General features: G+C 33.1%; 1 non-coding gene and 1 pseudogene across 1 annotated transcript; both read right to left on the bottom strand.

Moving 5' to 3' along the window:
- Positions 1-2,535: 2,535 nt before the first annotated feature.
- Positions 2,536-2,824, bottom strand: LOC102144616 (HIG1 domain family member 1A, mitochondrial pseudogene; annotated as a pseudogene).
- A 7,158-nt stretch (positions 2,825-9,982) lies between these two features.
- Positions 9,983-10,091, bottom strand: LOC123569949 (U6 spliceosomal RNA). Its single transcript, XR_006693821.2, has one exon. It is a non-coding gene; the product is annotated as a U6 spliceosomal RNA (small nuclear RNA).
- Positions 10,092-19,070: the final 8,979 nt, after the last annotated feature.

Raw genomic sequence — 19,070 nt, 5'->3', positions numbered from 1 at the left:
AGTATTTATCTTTGTGTATCTGGCTAATTTCACTTAGCATGATATCCTCTAGGTTCATTCATTTTGTTGCAAATTACAGGATTTCCTTCTTTTTAAAGCCTAAATAGCATTCCATTATATATAAAAATATATATTATATATTTATATAATATAAGCTATATACATTATGTATACATATTTATATATTATGTACATATATTTACATGTTACTACATTATATATAACTGTATAATGCATATAATATAAAATTTTCTTCATTCATTCATTCATTCATTAGTATTTAGGTTATTTCCATGTCTTTTCTAGTTTAAATGATGATGCAATTAAAATGAGACAGCAGATATTACTTCAAGATCTAGATGTGATTTTCTTTGGATATGTAGAAGTGGGATTGCTGGATGATGTGGTAGTTTGATGTTTTAATAGTTGAGGAATCCCTATACTGTTTTTCATAGTGGCTGCACCAATATACATTCCTACCAACAGCGCACAGGAGTTCCCTTTTCTCCACATCCTCGCCACCACTTATTATCTGTATTTATCTTTGTTACAATAGCTATTTTAGCGTGAGAGGTGATATCTTATTGTGATTTTGATTTGCATTTCCATGATGATTGGTGATGCTGAGCATCTTGTCATATACTTTTGAGCCATTTGTATGTCTTCTTTTGGAAAATGTCTATTCAGGTTCTTTGCCCAGTTCTCAGTTGGGTCATTGATTCTGTTGTTGTTGCTCTTGTTTTTTGTTTGTTTGTTTGTTTCATTTATTTATGTTTTGCTATTGAGTTGTATGAGTTCCTTTTGTATCTTGAATATTAACCCCTTATCAGATATTTCGTTTGCAAATATTTTCTCTAATTCTATAGGCTTCATTTTTACGTGTTGATTGTTTCTTTTGCTGTGTTAAAGACTTTTTAGTTTGATGCAATCCACTTGTCTATTTTTGCTTTTGCTGCCTGTACTTCTGGTGTTATGACCAAAAATCTGTTGCCAAGACCAATGTCAATAAGGTTATTGTCTACGTTTTTTCCAGCAATTTTACATTTTCATGTGTTATGTTTAAGCCTTAATAAATTTTAAATTGGCTTTTGAATATGATGCAAGATAAGGTTTCACTTTTACTCTTTCACATTTAGATATTCAGTTTTTCCAACACCACTTATTAAAGAGACTATCCTTTTCCTCATGGATAAGGGTGTCTTGGCACCCTTATCCAAGATCTGTTGACAGTAAACATATGGATGTATTTCTGGGCTCTCTGTTCTGCTCCTTTGGTCTACAAGTGTCTTTTGTGACTGACAATACTGTTTTGATTACTATAGCTTTCTAATATATTTTGAAATCAGAATATGTCATGTATCCAGCTTTATTTTTCTTGCTCAGGATTGCTTTTGAATTCTTGGTATTTTGTTCTTTTACATGAATTTTAGAGTTGTTTTTCTATTTCTGTTAAGAATGCCATTGGGATTTTGACAGGGATTGCGTTGAAACTAGATCAATGGGTAGTACGGACATTTTAACAATGTTAACTCTTTTTTTAGGGCCACTAACTTTAATAACAATACATATACCATGTTATCACCATGAAATGTAAATATGTAAATTCAGGTTAGACAAGAGCTTTTCACAAGTGCAATAAAGCATTCTATATTATATCAAAGTTAGCATATAATGTGTGATCAAATCAACTTGCTCACAAATCATTAAGCAATTCCATTATGGGTAATTCGTTTAATGTTTACAACTAAACATTAAACATTCTTATGGAGAAAATAAACAGTGCACACATTTTAAAAGTGTTCTTCATGTACCTTTGCATGAACACTTAAAATGCATATTTCTATTTCAATATGACATTTAAAAATTATTCTAACAGAAGCAAACATGTAATTCTGCAATTACAAAAGAACAAAAAGAGAACCCATAATTAAATTATTCTTATGTTTGCAATTGTGATTCTTCAATAAATACTGCTACTGTGCAGCTCTCCTGTAAACTTTCTAGATTTGCTTTAAACACACACACACACATATATATACTTGCAACTGTGGGAGGCTTTACAAGTTATATTCCATGCACTTTTTTGACAGAGTTTTAAAAGAGCCAGCCAGTCCACAACACAGACAGAAGAAAAGGTAGATTAACTGAGGCAAATAGGACTCTTATATAACATCCAAAACAAGATTCTTCAGCAAACTGGGGTTTAGGGTTGGTCTGCTATGTTTTTTAGAATGAATTTCATCTTAACAGTTTAAGGAGATGGACACTTTAACACCATCAATTGCATTTAGGTGATGGGTTTCTTTTGTGTTAACTTGACTCCCCTGAATGACCTCGCGAGTAAACTAGTCACTAGTAATTTGGTCACCAGGCAAGTTTAGCCTGCAAGAAAGGAATTCAGTATTCAAAATACCATGCTATAATCTGAACACACTCAAATAGTTTATTTTCAACATTAACATGTAACTTCAACAATGAGATAGATGTCTAACTACAGCAAGCTCTTCCAACAAGATCAAGACAGCATCTCTTCGTCTAAGGCTTATGTTTCTCCCAGAATTCCTGATATGTGGAATAGCTCATACCAACAGTCATTGCTCCCACAACAAAGCCTTGAGCTGCCACCCACATGTGGATCAGATGAAGGAATACTTTAGTCCTGCTTTTCAGTTTGTATAACACATGTGCAACAATTGCTGGGAAATCAGCTATTCCAATGGGGACAAATGGTGCCTCATTAGCTTTTCTAACTTTTCGGTCCCTGATCTTCATCATATGAAGAAAGGGAAACATCTGTGTCTGTTGGCATAGTAATTGCTTGAAGAATCTCCCTAAAGTGAGAAAACAACAATATTAACTCTTCTAATTCATGAACACTCCACGTCTTTCCTTTTATCTGTGTCTCTTTTAATTTCTTCCATTAGTGTTTTACAGTTTTCAGTGTAACAGTCCTTCACCTTTTGGATAAGTTTATTCCTAAGTATTTTTGTTGTTGTTAATATTGCAAATGGGACTGTTTTTTGAATTTCTTTTCTGAAAGGTTTGTTGTCAGTGTACATAAATTTCACTAAATTGATGTGTTGATTTTGATCATGTAAGTTTACAGAATTTGATTTTTATTTCTAACAGTTTTTTTTGTTGTTGTTGTTGAGTTCCTAGGGTTCTCTACATAGATGATCGTGTCATCTCCAAAAAGAGAGAATTTTACTCTCCTTTCCAATTTGAACGTCTTTTTTTTTTTTTTTCTTCCTTATCTAACTCCCCTGGTTAGGACTTTCAGTACTATGGTGACTAGAAATGGCAAGAGAGAGGCATCTTTGCCTTGTATCAGATCTTAGAGAATAAGTTTTCAGCCTTTCCTCTTTGATTATGACTTTAGCTGTAGGTTTTTCATACATAACCTCAATTATGCTGAGATAAATGCTTTCTATATGTATTTTGTGAAAATTGTGTTAATGTTTCCTTTTTTTAAAGAGGCATAGGTCTGAGAGGAATTTGTATGTGTGTAAAAACACTTTTATTAAGATTTTTTCAGAAACTAAAATGAAATTAATTTAATATGCATACACTTCAGTAAAATACATATCAATATATAAATTACATATTATTCATAATACATATTATTATATTAGTATTAAGGAATATCTATCTATCCATCTATTCCCCATTCTTCTATCCATCTATAAATGTGAGGCAAGATTATCTTGCACTTAACTGTAAGAAGTTAAATGAGGCCGGGCCCGGTGGCTCTCGCCTGTAATCCCAGCACTTTGGGAGGCTGAGGCGGGCGGATCACGAGGTCAGGAATTCAAGACCAGCCTGGCCGAGATGGTGAAACCCCATCTCTACTAAAAATACAAAAATTAGCTGGGTTTGGTGGCGAGCACCTGTAATCCCAGCTACTCAGGAGGCTGAGGCAGGAGAATCTCTTTGAACCCAGGAGGTGGAGGTTGCACTGAGCCGAGATCAGGCCATGGCACTCCAGCCTGGGTGAGAAAGCAAAACTCTTGTCTCAAAAAAAAAAAATAAACAAATAAAATAGGGAGGTTGAGACAGGAGAATCGTTTGAACCCTAGAGGCAGAGATTGCGTGAGCCGAGATTGCGCCACTGTACTCCAACCTGGGTAACAGGGCGAGAGTCCGTAACAACAACAAAAAAAAAAGTTAAATGAAATTAGACTCTCTAGAGTCAAAACCCACAAATAACTTCTCATATCATCCAGAGTGAAATCCAAAATGTGCCACACATGATTTGCCTTCCTCCTACTTCGCTGTCTTCACCTTCTTTTATTTTTAGTGCTTTTACCGCTTTTGCTCTTCCAACCTGACAATTTGCTGATTCTCGAATTCAGTTGCAGAGTTCTTGCCAATGGGCCTTTACAGTTGTTATTTTTGTCGGGAATGCTTTTCTCCAGTATATCTGCAAGGCTCATTTTCTCACCTTCTTTAGGCTCTAAAATCCCATTCTCACTCAAGCCTTTTTTTATAATCCTATTTCAGATTGCGGTCTCCACCTCAGCATTCCCTATTCTCCTTTGTCTAAGCAGTGATCACCACCAAGGATGCTGTATATTTTATGTCTAATGTGTTATAATGTTCACCTGTTGTCTGTCTTCTTCCAGTAGAATGCTCATTTTAGAAAGGCCACAATTTTGTCTGTTTTTTCCACTACTGTGTCTCCTGACATAAATTAGTTATTCAAAGAATACTTCTTGAATTGATGAATAAGTGAATAAAAACACAAGGTTGAGTGATAGGCAGGATTTAATTGTTAATTGTCTTAATAGGTCTGTCATACAGCATAACTAAGAAGAGCATATGAGTCATGAGCTTTATTTTTAGTAATTGTTAATTATTTGGTCAATATTAGTCATATAAAATTGGATTAAATTAATTGGATTACAGTTTTTAGATAGTATGCCAATTGATTTATGGAATTAATTACACATGAATGATGATAATTTAAGATTTTATTGATCAGATTTCAATTTTTGTTTCTATTATATTTCCATTTGCTTTTTAAATGTTAGCAGATAAAAAATATGGGAGAACTGGGCTGGTGGACAGGTAGTTAGCTATCACTAGAATGCCATGAGCAATTGAAGTACAATAAATATCTGATCTTTTTCCCTTGGTTCAGGGTGTGTGTGTGTGTGTGTGTGTGTGTGAACTTGAATGGGCGAATAGGTTACATTTCCTTTAAAAACACATTTGATCATTAAAACCTAGAAAAGCTTAATCATAACTAAAGAGAAAAGCTTCACCCTAGGTTGTATAAATAGTACAAATACATGAAATTTCCAAAGGACTTAATGAGAACAAGTTCTTTGGATTCAAATTAATTTAATTAAATAATTATCAAAAGCAGGTATGCAATGGTATTATAATATAATTTCTAAAAGTTTAATTTTAAATCACTTTTCTGAAATTTAACTTTTTAATGTTTAAAATATCAGTAAGGAAGACGACTGCTTCCTATCATAGATTTTAGTTCAATGGCTGATAAAGGTCCTCCAGAGTTTGTGGCTAAATGAAAGGAGCCAGCCTATGAGCTAGATATGCCATGATATAGAAAATTTTATTTATTTCAAATTTATAGTATTTTTAATTTATTTCATCTTTTTAAAAATTGATTTACCCAAATGTTGTCATTTTTAAAGAAAATAAAAGTCCCTTTATAGTATCTATTATTCAGAATTTCAGAGCCATTCCAGCTATTATTTTAGTTTACAGACTTCTTTTCTAATGGCCTAGAAATTTTCTGTACTAGGACTTATTTAAGGGCATTTGATGTCCCCAGTGACCCGATAGAAACTTGACTAGAACTTGACTTAGGTTACTTCTAGCATGCAGGAACTCCAACCCTTGAGTTTTCGTCTCCCTAAATAGCTTTGGCTCATTTCTGGTATCACTCATGAGAGACCTGAGAGCTCATCCTTCCATAACAATCTACCTTGAGTTCATCACCTGACAGTTGCCTTACTGTTATGCTTGATTTCCAAACTCAATTTACTTCTGGACTTCTGGTTTGTTGACCTTCTGCACTTATTCGCAATAAACAACTTCTTGTCAGTACACTTCTACAACTCGAGCCTGTATCGTTGCTGCTCCTAGCTACCAACCTAACCTGAGAAGTCAGAACAAAAAACACAGAAAACCAGAATGAACTGTCACTTGAGGGATGACAGTCCGGCTGTCCATCAAATGACACTCTAGGATAAAGCCGGTGTATATGTCTGAGATCACAAGGAGGGAATTTGTGAAATGGACATCCTTTTTATTTCCAGGTGCACAGCGATATCAGGTATCTCAGATAACAGAGTGTGCAACTTCTGACATCTCTTACCTATTGAATTCCTTTTTTTTTTCACATTTTTATCAAGCTTTCTTTAAACATGGTTGACAATACAGTTGTAATTTAGTTGTTAAACGTATTATTTTTTAAAAGTGAGGTGTGTACTCTAATCATCATATTCTGATGTTCCTTGACTTGATAAATATTTGCTATATGAATCACTTTTGTGATTAATTGACTAAATTAATCTGGGTTTACATTACCTGAAATTTGTTACTTTAAAAAATCATATCTGTTCAAAGTTGCCAGATGAATCATCTTCATAGAAACAACTGATCAACTCATTTTAAAAGCCACATTTTCAAATATTCATAAGCCACAACAAATCTCATTGTTCATGTCAAGTGTCAAGTATTTTATTTAGTCTGACCCACTCACTGAAATTATGTATCAAAATGGATTGTAAGTATTTTCAAGATTCATCCTTGAAAATGTCATATTTTAAAATGATTAAGTTTCCTGAAGCTTTATGGAAAAATTTGAGTCTAATTCAGAGAATTTTAGGATATCCATATAAGCACATAGAATACGTTTGATAAACCACTATATTCACAAGGAAAGATATACCTCCCATAAGGCTTTAATAAAAGAGATAAAGTGTAGCATTTTGGTGTAGTTTTATTTAAAATATGGCATATGAATCATGTATATTATAAATATAGCTTGCAGAAAAAGCTATGGTATACTTACACTAGTAATCAATGTGGTTGAATTGATTTTAATAGTCTCTGCACATTCAGTTAGACATGAAACATGCAAGTTTAAATTAATAAGTTCAGAAAAAAATTTGTCTCATATATGCTTCTTTTCTTTAGATATTACTATATTTCAGAAAGATGAGTACTTTATTTCACTCAGTAGAGAAGTTAATTAAGTAAATTTAATGAATAATAAATGAACTGCTTTCATTTAGAAGTCTGATTTTATATGTTTAGAAACTTAAAGAAATATTTTAATATTATATTTTATTTGTTCTTTCTGTGCCCAGATGAATACCTTTGCTGTGCATGTACCACAAAAAACATGATAAGGCAGAATTCTCTGTCCACAAGGCAGACATTATTTAACTAGAATAGCAGCATAAACAATGGGGATGGAGGAGAAGCTGATTTAGTGGCTGAGAAATCTGGTAGTACTATTGGTAATGTCCTGGATTAAAACTGTGAAGATATGTCTCATTCTGAGGAAATGGTCACTTTTAAAACTTGGTAATTGTTTTAAATCTACATGGAAAATCCAGTTGTAAGATAGAATATTCTAACCACCAGATAGAAAGTTATGTAGATAGGGCATCCTTGCCCATTATCACAGAAAATCATATATAGAATGTGTAGCAATTGCTCATCATCAAACAAATTATGAAAATACTAATTTTTAAAATTGATCTTTCAAAAAGAAACAGTCATTTTAGATGTCTTTCATTAACAGGGTTTAAACATTTGTAATAATTTTGTGGCATCTTTTCTTAGTAATACATTAATGTTGCATTTGTTTTCAGAAAGTACAAAGAATTTATTTTTTATTAAAAATTTTAAACAGACAATTTTATTATCATGAAACTGCAAACAAAAAGGCAACATTTTACTAACATGACTGAATAATATATCACATTAGATATGAAAAAGTTGTTATGATATAAGTAAATTAAATAGGACACAATATAGCTGTAATTTATACTCACTTTAATTTAGAATTCTCATGGTTCCCAGGAAGCAAACTGAGTGATCCATAATTGCATCTTAAATTAAACTTTTTGCAGTGATTAACCTCTCTAGCACTGCTTCTTTCATGAATATACAATTTTTATATTATCAAAAGTGTTTTCTTTCAGAAATGTTAAAGACTTGTTATTATTTCTCTGTTTTATAGAAGTGTTTAAAAACAATTTGTGAATGCACTTAGAAAAAGGCTAATAGATATTTTCTTCAAGTTGTATCCAAATGAGCAGAGCTTACTACAGAAGTAGATGCTTTAGCTACAGAGTAGGGAACCTGTGGTTTAAATCTAAAGGATTATAATGTGGTACATTTATTTGAAGAAATCTTCTTTGATCCTCTAACACAGAAAGACAATGTGAGAATTAAAGAGCAAAGAACAAAAGCTGAACTGTGAATTTGATGACTCCGCATGTTTGCATCCAAAAAGCTATGAAAAGCATTGATTGGAAATTAACTTTAGACCACATTTGCTTCTTAGAAAAATAAAAGTTTTAATGTTAAGTTGTAGACCATTGACATGTGAATAAATTATAAAGAGATAAAAGGATGATGATTTGCTTCATTGCTGTAATTATAAATAATCAAGGTTTTGCTTTAAGAAAATGATATCAAGTTCTGCAATGTTAGCGTTTCTATGAATCTTTTTTTTTTTCTTTCTTACTTTCAATGAGTCTCATCATATTAAGTAGAACTTTTGCTATAGATGAAAAATGAAGCCAGTGTTGACACAGTTGGGAGTAAAAATTATCTCCTTAAATATCCTCTTTCCAGCAGTCAAGATATCCAGTTTTCTCACAATTCTGTAGATGGCTGAAAATTAAATTTTTATGAATACCAATTGCAAACTGCATAAGAACAAATGAAATTAATGCAATGGTTTAAAATTATAGATATACGATAAGACATTTTTGAAGTGTGTTCGCATGGTTCAAAATTAAATTTAAAAAGAGGAAAAATAGGCAAAAGCAGTGGTATTTAAGGGGGAAAGAGATATAAAAATCAATGAGGAACAGCCAAACATGAGGTGTGGGAGGAGCTACATAAGTCGGATCTAACTTTCCAAATAAGTAATGTCTTCCTTTTCATAGTATTGAATGCAAATAAAGCATTGAATCAGGAGATATCAGTACTGTCCACTTACATCTAGAAATTCATATCTGTGGAGCTCTATTTTTCAAAAATCATTGAACTGTTGCAGATCAGAAAATGTTGATTTGTGTCTTTAAACAATTGGATATACAGTTACCTAAATTATGAATGCAAATGAAAAGTTCTTAGGGAAATTAAAAGTGCTACTCCAGTGAACACAAGAATTATAAGAAAATAAGATGGCCTTATTGCTGATGTAGAGAAAAGTTTGAGTTGTCTGGATAGATCAAACCAGCCACAGTATTTCCTTAAGCCAAAGCCTCATCCAGAGAAACATCTTATGTCTCTGCAATTCTATGAAGGCTGAAAGAAGTGAGCTGCAGAAGAAAAGTTTGAAGCTAGCAGAGGTTAGTTCATGAAGTTTAAGGAAGGAGCCATCTTCATAACCTAAAAGTGCAAGGTGAAGCAACAGTGCTGATATAGAAGGTACAGCAAATTACTTAGATCCAGCTAACATAATTGATGAAAGCGGCTACACTAAACGACAAATTTTCAAGGTAGACAAATAGCCTTGTATTGAAAGAAGATGCCACATAGGACTTTCACGAGTGTATATACAAAAGGTAGCATGCTGTAGATACTATTTTACACATTTCTTTTTTCTATTTAACCGTATATCCTGAGAATCCCTCCATATCAATTCATAGACATCATTGTGATCATTTTTCATCTTTGTTATTAATGTATAGTGGTATATATCCCAATCAAAAAATTTGGCTATATAATTCTGTAATTTCGTGAGGTTACCACTGGTTTGTATTAGTTGATCTTCTTTTTTTTAATTTTCATTTTTAGCTTTTTGGGCAGGGGCCATGCTAATCTTCTCTGCATCCTTCCAGTTTTAGTATATGTGCTACAGAGGCAAGCACATTGATCTTATTGAAACAAATCTTCTATTAATGCTGTGGAAACAAAAAGTATAGATCAGTACATTTTGATTGTTATCAGAAACTCAATGTTATGTTTATATTTGAGAGCTGGACCTATCAATTTATGAGATGTGTGCTAAACTGGACTCAATATTAATGCCTTTCTAAGGTTTTCTCTTAAAACTTTTAACACTTTTTGTTGTATCTGCTAGAGTTCTATTTAATCTATAGTGTGTTTTCATCATAATCACTATGGTTCACACTCTAAAAAAATACAAGATCTTCTTTGACTAAGTTAATATTTTTGTTCTAACTTTAACATTATCTAGCATTTATTATCTAAGTATACTTTTGCTTTGCAATTATTGGACACATTTTTTTCTCCACATTATTGCCTTAAACTTTCAAAGCAGATATGTTCTACATTTATTTTCTGTAAATAGCGTACACGTAGATATTAATTTTTGACCCAGGGTAATGATTTTCTCAGTGTAGTAGTATCAAAATAATCTACTTGGTCTTAGTTCTGTTGTTTTATGCTTTTCATTTGCTGTTGTTCCTTTTTGTTGCTGATTGTTTTTCTCTAAGTTTCTCATAAGCATATGTTTTTATATTACTGTATTTGTTGCAAATGTACAGTTTCATACTATTTTAAAAATGTATTAACTTAAAATCTAAGTTCAAAAATGTCCATATTTCTTAAATAACCCAGTTAAGGAAATAAAGTATATACTGACACATACCAAGGTAGATTAACAAAATTCAATTTTATTATTTCTGTGTACTGATTTTCTAAGAATTGTCTACATTATGTCAACATATCACAATTAAGGAACGTTACACTAGTATTGCTATTACTATTACTCTTTTATAGCTTTTGTTTTAGTTATATTTATATTTGACTTATTTCATAACTATTTTTATAATTGTCTACATGTGATTTTACATGAACTGGTTTCATAATTCATTGAAAAAATGTATTCTATGACTATCACTTTCTAAAGTTCTTATTGTGATCCAGCTCTTATATTGTAATGTAAATGTAAAACTTTTACATTACATTAAATGTAAATGTCTTTACAATGTAAAACTGCCTTTTACATTGGGGCATATGCCTGCAGCCACTCCTGTAGACACACACTTAATATTTCGTTTGTTTGGCTTCTTCCCATATTAGTTAGTTTTCTTGCATAGAAGTGCTTGGTTACCAATCCAATCCTTCAAGAAACATAGTGATTTACCATTTTATCTTCCAAAGTTTAATATTATCAATAAAAATTCGGAGGCCTCCATGGTTTTTCATTCTATGTAGAAGGAGTTTTTATTTTTCTGCCTTTTTTTCTTTACTTCTTGAAATTCAAAAAAGTTAACCACACTATACCTCTTCCTTATATTGCCTGATCCGTACCAAACCTTTGAAAGTCACAGACTGTTTCAAGATAGTTTTGTCATATTTTAAATGTGATTATTGCCTCTGTTACTACTTCTGATTCACATGATGTAGGCCATTTCTCATAATGTCTACTTGAGGATGTATGACTTTATATATTATTTTTCATCTGTTTTGTTCTTTATCATTATACTATTATCAGAGCAAATTGAAATGTGTTGTCCCACATTTATCATCTGATACTTTACATAATTGATTCTGAACCTTAATATTTCTAATAAAATTCTGATATTTGTATTTCTTTAAAATTTTCATGGATCTCAATAAACTCTTTTTATACTACCCACGTACTTTTAGAATCCAAATTTACGTAAAATTTTAAAGTATACATAGATGCTTGCTAAAGTTTATACACCACATTCCTGTGATCTTTGTTTCAAAAGTGCATTGTACTTCATACCTCGAGTTCTATATTCTTCTTTGTTTATGTTGCTAAATTTTCATATCTCTTTTCTTTCTCCTTTCATGTACGTATTTGTTTAAAGACCAGTGACAGGTTTAGTATTGGCATTTGCCATAACCTAGGTAGATCCTTCTTCCTTAGCCCTTCTTTCCCAATATGAAATAGGCTGTTAGGATCCTCTGCTCACACATTACACAGAAGAGTTGATTGAAGAAAATACATGTTATTACTTCAGAGGTTTGAGAATCTAACTGATAATAGGAGTTTCTAAGATCTAATGGAAACCCCAGCATGAAAAATACTTTCAATGGTTATTTGTCAATGCCTGAATAATCCTTGACTCACTCTCTATTTTTCTGAATTGGGATTTCTGTTTCTTTTGTTACATATCTGATGTGTCAGTGATTGGGTTCAAGGTCTTTTAGATATCTTCTACACAGTTAATAAAAATATTGAAAGAGTCACTTTTTTATTGAGTCTGAAATTGGTACACGTAGTCTAAAAATTGTAGCCTGACCTGTCCCTTCTGAACTCAGATAACAGATTGGGACTGAAGTCTTGCCAGATAATCAGAAGGCACCGTGCTGATCTAAAGTACCTAACAGTGCTAAGGACACAACAATCAGTCAATAATTTGGGGTAAATTGAATAATTTATTGTGCTACAAGCACAGTAAATTTGCAACTAAAGCAGTAGGCAATCTCTTAATTTGCCTTCTATTTAGTTTCAGCTTCTATAGACATAACAGTTCTTCCAACTCTTTACCTAGTTTCTAAGAATATTTGTTTATCGACAGTTTAAGCTCTGTTCACTTACTCCATTTTCATTAAAAATGTAGAAAATTTTATTATATTCTTATTATAGAATATATGTCTGATAGGATCATCTTGATTTGGCAGTTTAATGAAAAATGAGTTGGTAAGTTTTCTATTGTTTTCATATAAAGGGATATTGGCTGGTATTAAGTAGATGAAATGTTTTTATTGAAACAAACATTCATGTTTGTTACTGCATGTAAGTTTGCAAACCTTACTGTAAAACTTAATGTTTATTTTAAAACACATGTATACACCCTTATAGTGACCACACTGGTCAAGATATAGAATGATATGGAACATCTACGAAACTTCTTTCATGCCAACTCCATTCCAGAGTTAACCATAATTCAGTTTTCTAACATAATAAGTAAAATTTGCGGTCGGGCGCGGTGGCTCAAGCCTGTAATCCCAGTACTTTGGGAGGCCAAGACGGGCGGGTCACGAGGTCAGGAGATCGAGACCGTCCTGGCTAACCCGGTGAAACCCCGTCTCTACAAAAAAATACAAAAAACTAGCCGGGCGAGGTGGCGGGCGCCTGTAGTCTCAGCTACTCGGGAAGCTGAGGCAGGAAAATGGTGTAAACCCGGGAGGCAGAGCTTGCAGTGAGCTGAGATCTGGCCACTGCACTCCAGCCTGGGCGATGGAGCGAGACTCCGTCTCAAAAAAAAAAAAAAAAAAGGTCTGCTTTTGAATTTTACATAACATAAATCATAAAGTTTCTTGTGTGTCTAGCTCATTTTGCCAGTTTATCAATAAAGCTTTTTTTAATTGTTAAGTGATTCAAATAATGGTTTCCATTATCAAGCTAATTTTCATTATATGAATATAATAGAATTTATTTATACATTCAGCTATGATGGACTATTTTTTTCTAGTTTAGATATATAATGAATTAAGCATCAACACTCTGGTCAATGTCCTTTGTTGAACACATGTAAGCATTTCTATTTAAGACTAAAAGGTCTGGGTCATAGAAAATGCATAGTTCAAATTTAGGAGATACTGCAAAACATTTTTCTAATTTTTTTTTTCTAACTTCCCCTTTCATCAATAGGACTTGAAGAGTTCAAGTTGCTCCATATGTTTTTGATGCTTGATTATTATAGTACTTTAAAAAGAAAAAGAAAGTAATAGTAGATATGCTGCTGGCATATGTCTCATTGTGTTTAGATTTGCACTTTGATGACTGATAACTTTGAACATCTTTTGGTAAGCTTAGGACCCGTTGGGAAGACACTTAGATGAACACCTGTTCAAACCCTTTGCCCATTTTTTATTGAGCTCTTTGTCTTCTTTTACTTATTATTTTGAAAAGTTTTTAAATACTTTCTGAGAAAAATTAAATATCAAATATTACGTTGTCTATATTTTTTTAATCTTCTGACTTGACTCTTCGCAGTCTTAATATGCCCTTTGATGACTAGACCTACTCACTTTAAAATGGTCCAATTTACTGGTAATTGTTTTTTTGTATAGTGCTTTTTTTTTCTGTTCAAGTAAAAAGGGTGCCACTGGCAAGTTCCTTATAATATTACCCTATGTTATCTTCTAAAAGCTTTATTGATCTAATTTTATATTTAGATGTAAATCCAAGGTCAGGCGCAGTGGCTCACATCTGTAATCCCAGCACTTTGGGAAGCAGAGGTGGGCAGATAACCTGATATCGGGAGTTCAAGACCAACCTGACCAACATGGAGAAACCCCGTTTCTACTAAAAAACAATTTTAGCCGGGCTTGGTGGCACATGACTGTAATCCCAGCTACTCAGGAGACTGCGGCAGGATCGCTTGAACCCGGGAGGCAGAGGTTGCAGTGAGCCGAGATCGCACCATTGCACTTCAGTCTGGCCAACAAGAGTGAAACTCTGTCTCAAAAAAAAAAAAAAAAGATGTAAGTCCATCTGGAAACACTTTTCTGTGTACCATGTTAATTAGGGAAATATATATTTTTTGGTCTTTTGTTTGTTTACCTTAAGTATACCAAATTGATCCAATATCCTCATATATATTTGTAACATTAAATCTATTGGAAATAAAAAGAAAGCTAAGGATGTCTTAGTAGAATAAGATTTTTAAATATGAAAAATAATTAGCTGGGCATGGTGGCCCAAGCCTGTAATCCCAGCACTTTGGGAGGTCAATGCAGACGGATCACCTGAGGTCAGGAGTTCAAGACCAGCCTGGCCAACACGGTGAAATCATGTCTCTACTAAAAATACAAAAATTAGCCGAGTGTGGCTGTGCCGTACCTATAATCCCAGCTACTCGGGAGGCTGAGGCAGGAGAATCGCTTGAGTATGGGAGGTGGAGGATGCAGTGAGCCTAGATCAATCGCACCACTGCGCTCCAGCCTGGGCAACAGATTGAGACTTTGAGAAAGAAAGAAAGAAAGAGAGAAAGAGAGAAAGAGAGAAAGAGAGAGAGAGAGAGAGAGAGAGAGAGAAGGAGAGAAGGAGAGAAGGAGAGAAGGAGAGAAGGAAGGAAGGAAGGAAGGAAGGAAGGAAAGAAGGAAGGAAGGAAGGAAGGAAGGAAGGAAGGAAGGAAGGAAGGAAGGAAGGAAGGAAGGAAGGGAGGGAGGGAAAGAAAATTTAAATAGTAGAAATATTCAGCAGCAAGTCTGATAGCTAATTTAACTTTTCAAATACCATAAGTTGAAATGGCATTTCAAGATTTCTTCAAGAACTGAAAAATCTGTGATTTTTATTGGTGACAATTTCCAAGTACTGCTAGTACTAAATCTATTTGCTGCCTATATTCATATGTGAAAGGAATAATAAACCTTGCTTAGAGATTAGCAGAGGTTAAGTTGTAATTTTTTCCCACTCAAGTCCATGAGTCCCTTTAATTTGATATCCTAGAATTCAACTTAAAAATCACAGATTTATTGAAAATAACACTTCTGCTTCAAGCCATGGCGGTGTCATTGCCGTACTTTGTTATACAATTGGTGATGACATATATATTAGGTTGTTTTTTCCATCTTGTTACATACCTGTATCTATGTATTCTTTCACTAGTAAGACAGTTCTTTAATTACTGCATCTTAACCAAAGGACTTGAAATTTGGCAGTGTAAATATTAAGCTTTGTTTGTCTTCAAAAGTATTTTGGCAATCTTAGCCATTTTGACTTTTATGTACATTTAAAATGATTTTGAAAAAACTGCCACTGTTTTTATTAGGTTTTGTTCAACAGATCATTTCAGGAAGCCTTGACAATATAGAGTTTTTGATCTATAAGTGTAAAATTTTCATCTTGTTATTTATAATTTTAAAGTCACTCAATTATGTTTTACAGTTTTCCACATAAAGGCAATGTAAATTTTTATGCTTCTAATGGTATGATCAATGGCTTATCTGATTTTTCTAAAATGTGAAAATACAATTAATTTTTTGTATATTAACTTTTAATCAAACAACTAATACAATTATTTTAAATTTTTATAGATTGTCTTCATTTTCCTTTGGAGATTTTAACTGAATGTGGATAGTTTAATTTATTCCATTTCAATATTTATATGTGTCTTTTATTTGCTATCCTAACTGCATTGTTGACTAGAATTGGTGGTAGTGAACATATTTATGTAATTTATCTCAGAGGAAAGATTTGCAGGTTTTAATCACTGATGCTAGTTTTGCCTTATTAGCTATTGGTTATACTTCATCAGATTTAAAAAGTTCAATTTTATTTTCAGTTTTCTAAGATATTTAATCATGAGTAAACCAATTTTTGATTTATCATGATTTTTGTCAAATGTCTTTGCATTTATTGATAGATTTCCCTTTATTTTGTGGGTATACTAAAATTTATTGACTTTTTGAAAATTAAATGAAAAATGAATTGGGATAAACTCACCTTAATCATGATATATAATCTTTTTATGTTCTACTTTATTTAATTTGCTAAAACTTCTATAGACATTTGTGCATCTGATTTCAAGTAAAATGCTAAGATACAATTTTTCTTTCTTACAGTGTTTTTATTGTTTTAGTCATTATTACACTTACCTCTTAAAGAAAATTAAGAGATGCTTTGTTTTTTAATTTGTCTTCTCTAGAGAGTTTAAGATGGGTGTTAATTCTTTCTTAAAGTGTTGGTAAATATAACTGATTAAACTATCTGTGTTTGGAGTTTTCTATCTGGAAAAAATATAGAATTTCACTTTGTTTATTTCTTTGTTTTAAATTTTTACCTCTGTGAATTTTAGTAGGTTAGCCTCACTCTGTAGTTCAGGATCTTTCTGAACAACTCCTGGTGTCCGTGGAACTCCAAAATGCCAGTCTCTGTCTTCTAGTTAGAACAAATATTTCGTGTTTCTAGACTACCATGTTCCTCTTAAAGCAAGGTAAAAGGGCAATTGCCCTATTTGATGTGCAAATAAGAAAAAAAAGGAATTTACCCAACGAAAGAGTCAAAGAGACTAATTTGAAAATCTCAATATACTGCATTTCCGTTTTCTCTGTTCTTTTGACCACTAAAGTTCAGGTTGCCTAGATTATATAATGAAGAATTCAAGCAGTTGTTTTATGTTCTTTATCCAGCTTTCATAGTTGCTTTCAGTAGGAGGTTAGCAAAGTAAAAGTTACCCAAATGGGGCTGGAATTTGAAGTCCCAAAATTGGTTTTCATGCATTGTTATTCTGATGAAGGCTTCTATTCTCATTATCTCATTTTCTATTCTTATAACTCATTAATATTTATGGCTATCAACATGAAAGATTTTCTTTGCAAAAGCAATTAAATGCTGTGCTTATTTTTAAAGCCCTTATCCAAGATCTTATTTTTTCAGAGCCCAAGGAAGTAGAAACAATATATTAAACTTAGTCCGCTCTTACTTTATCCTCTTGCCAACAACAACAAATGGCTTCAGAACTAGCTCCATCAATATATATACACATCCCATTAAAATTCTTTCTTTCTTTCCCGTATTTTTCAACATGTCTGAAAACTCTATGTACCATGAATCTTTATGTACAAGTAAAACAGCAGTATTTATTGAGTTTAGTGCACAAGAGAAAAAAGGAGAAAGGATTGGCAGCAAATTGATATCTCCCTGAAGCCCTATCACTGCTCAGCGGATTGTGCTCCTAGGACCTGTAAATCACGTCTCAAGATGTGTGTCTGGTCACATCTGAGATTTTAATAAATCTGTTCAATCATGGCTTGTCAATATTGGGCCCAGTTTTTTCCTATTAGTTGGTTTTTTTAATGAAAGCTAATTTTAGAGTCAATTTGGGCTGAAAGCATCATTAAAACATGCAAGATGTAAACTGCAAGAAACTTTCCTCTCCACTGGGCATTCATATCCTTATAATATGGAGAGGCCATTACTCCCCTAACTGCTAGTCGTTAGAACGTTATACACTCATGAATGGGAAATTGTATGTAATGCTGGCCTTTTCTCTAATGCACTGAATGTTGATATAATGAATGGAAACATTTCTTTATACAGAGTTTGTGACCAAGTGCTAAGTTATGTATAGTCTATAAAATATTTGAAAACAGATGGTATATGCACTTATCTTTGAAATCCAAGTTTAAAAAGTCATCATACCACCTTTCTGAGGATTTTCCTCTTGCCATCTCTGAGAGAGACTACAGTAAATTTTAATTTTCAGTACGTCATAGTGAAACACATTTTACTGTAGTCAGTTGTTAATATGCAGTTTTCTCCATTATGTGTATTCCTATCCTGAAAAATGATAATGTCTTCTTTTTGGTGACAGTGTCTTGTTTTGTTGCCCAGGCTCGAGTGTAGTGATGTGATTATGGATCATTGCAACCTTGAACACCTGGGGTCAAGCAATCCTCCTACCTCAGTCTCTCAATAACTGAAACTACATTTGCACGACACCATACCTGGCTGTTTTTTTTTTTTTTTTTTTCTTTTAGAGGGAGAGTCTCACAATTTTTACCAGGCTGGCCTTGAACTCCTGGCCTCGAGTAATCCTCCTGCCTCAGCCTCCCAAAGTGATGGGACTACAGGAAGGAGCCACTGTCCCAGAAAGAAAAGAAAATGACAGTTTCTCATTCATCTTTCTGTTCATCTAATGTCAAACAAAGAAGAGCTTCACAATCAAAATGGTAGTTATATCATTTGGATATCTGTCTCCTCCAAATCTCTTGTTGAAATGTAATTGCTTATGTTGGAGGTGGGGCCTGGTGGGAGGTGTTGGGACATGGTGGCAAATCCCTCATGAATGGCTTGGTGCTGTCCTCAAGATAGTGAGTTCTCACAAGATGTGGTTATTTAGAAGAATGTGGCATCTCCCCTGACTCTTTCTTGCCCCTCCTTTGACCACGTGAGATTC

Source organism: Macaca fascicularis, chromosome 17 (assembly GCF_037993035.2).
Source record: "Macaca fascicularis isolate 582-1 chromosome 17, T2T-MFA8v1.1".
NCBI classification, from domain to species: Eukaryota; Metazoa; Chordata; class Mammalia; order Primates; family Cercopithecidae; genus Macaca; species Macaca fascicularis.
The sequence above is the reverse complement of the archived record's forward strand: the minus strand, read 5'-3'. Positions and strand labels throughout refer to the sequence as shown.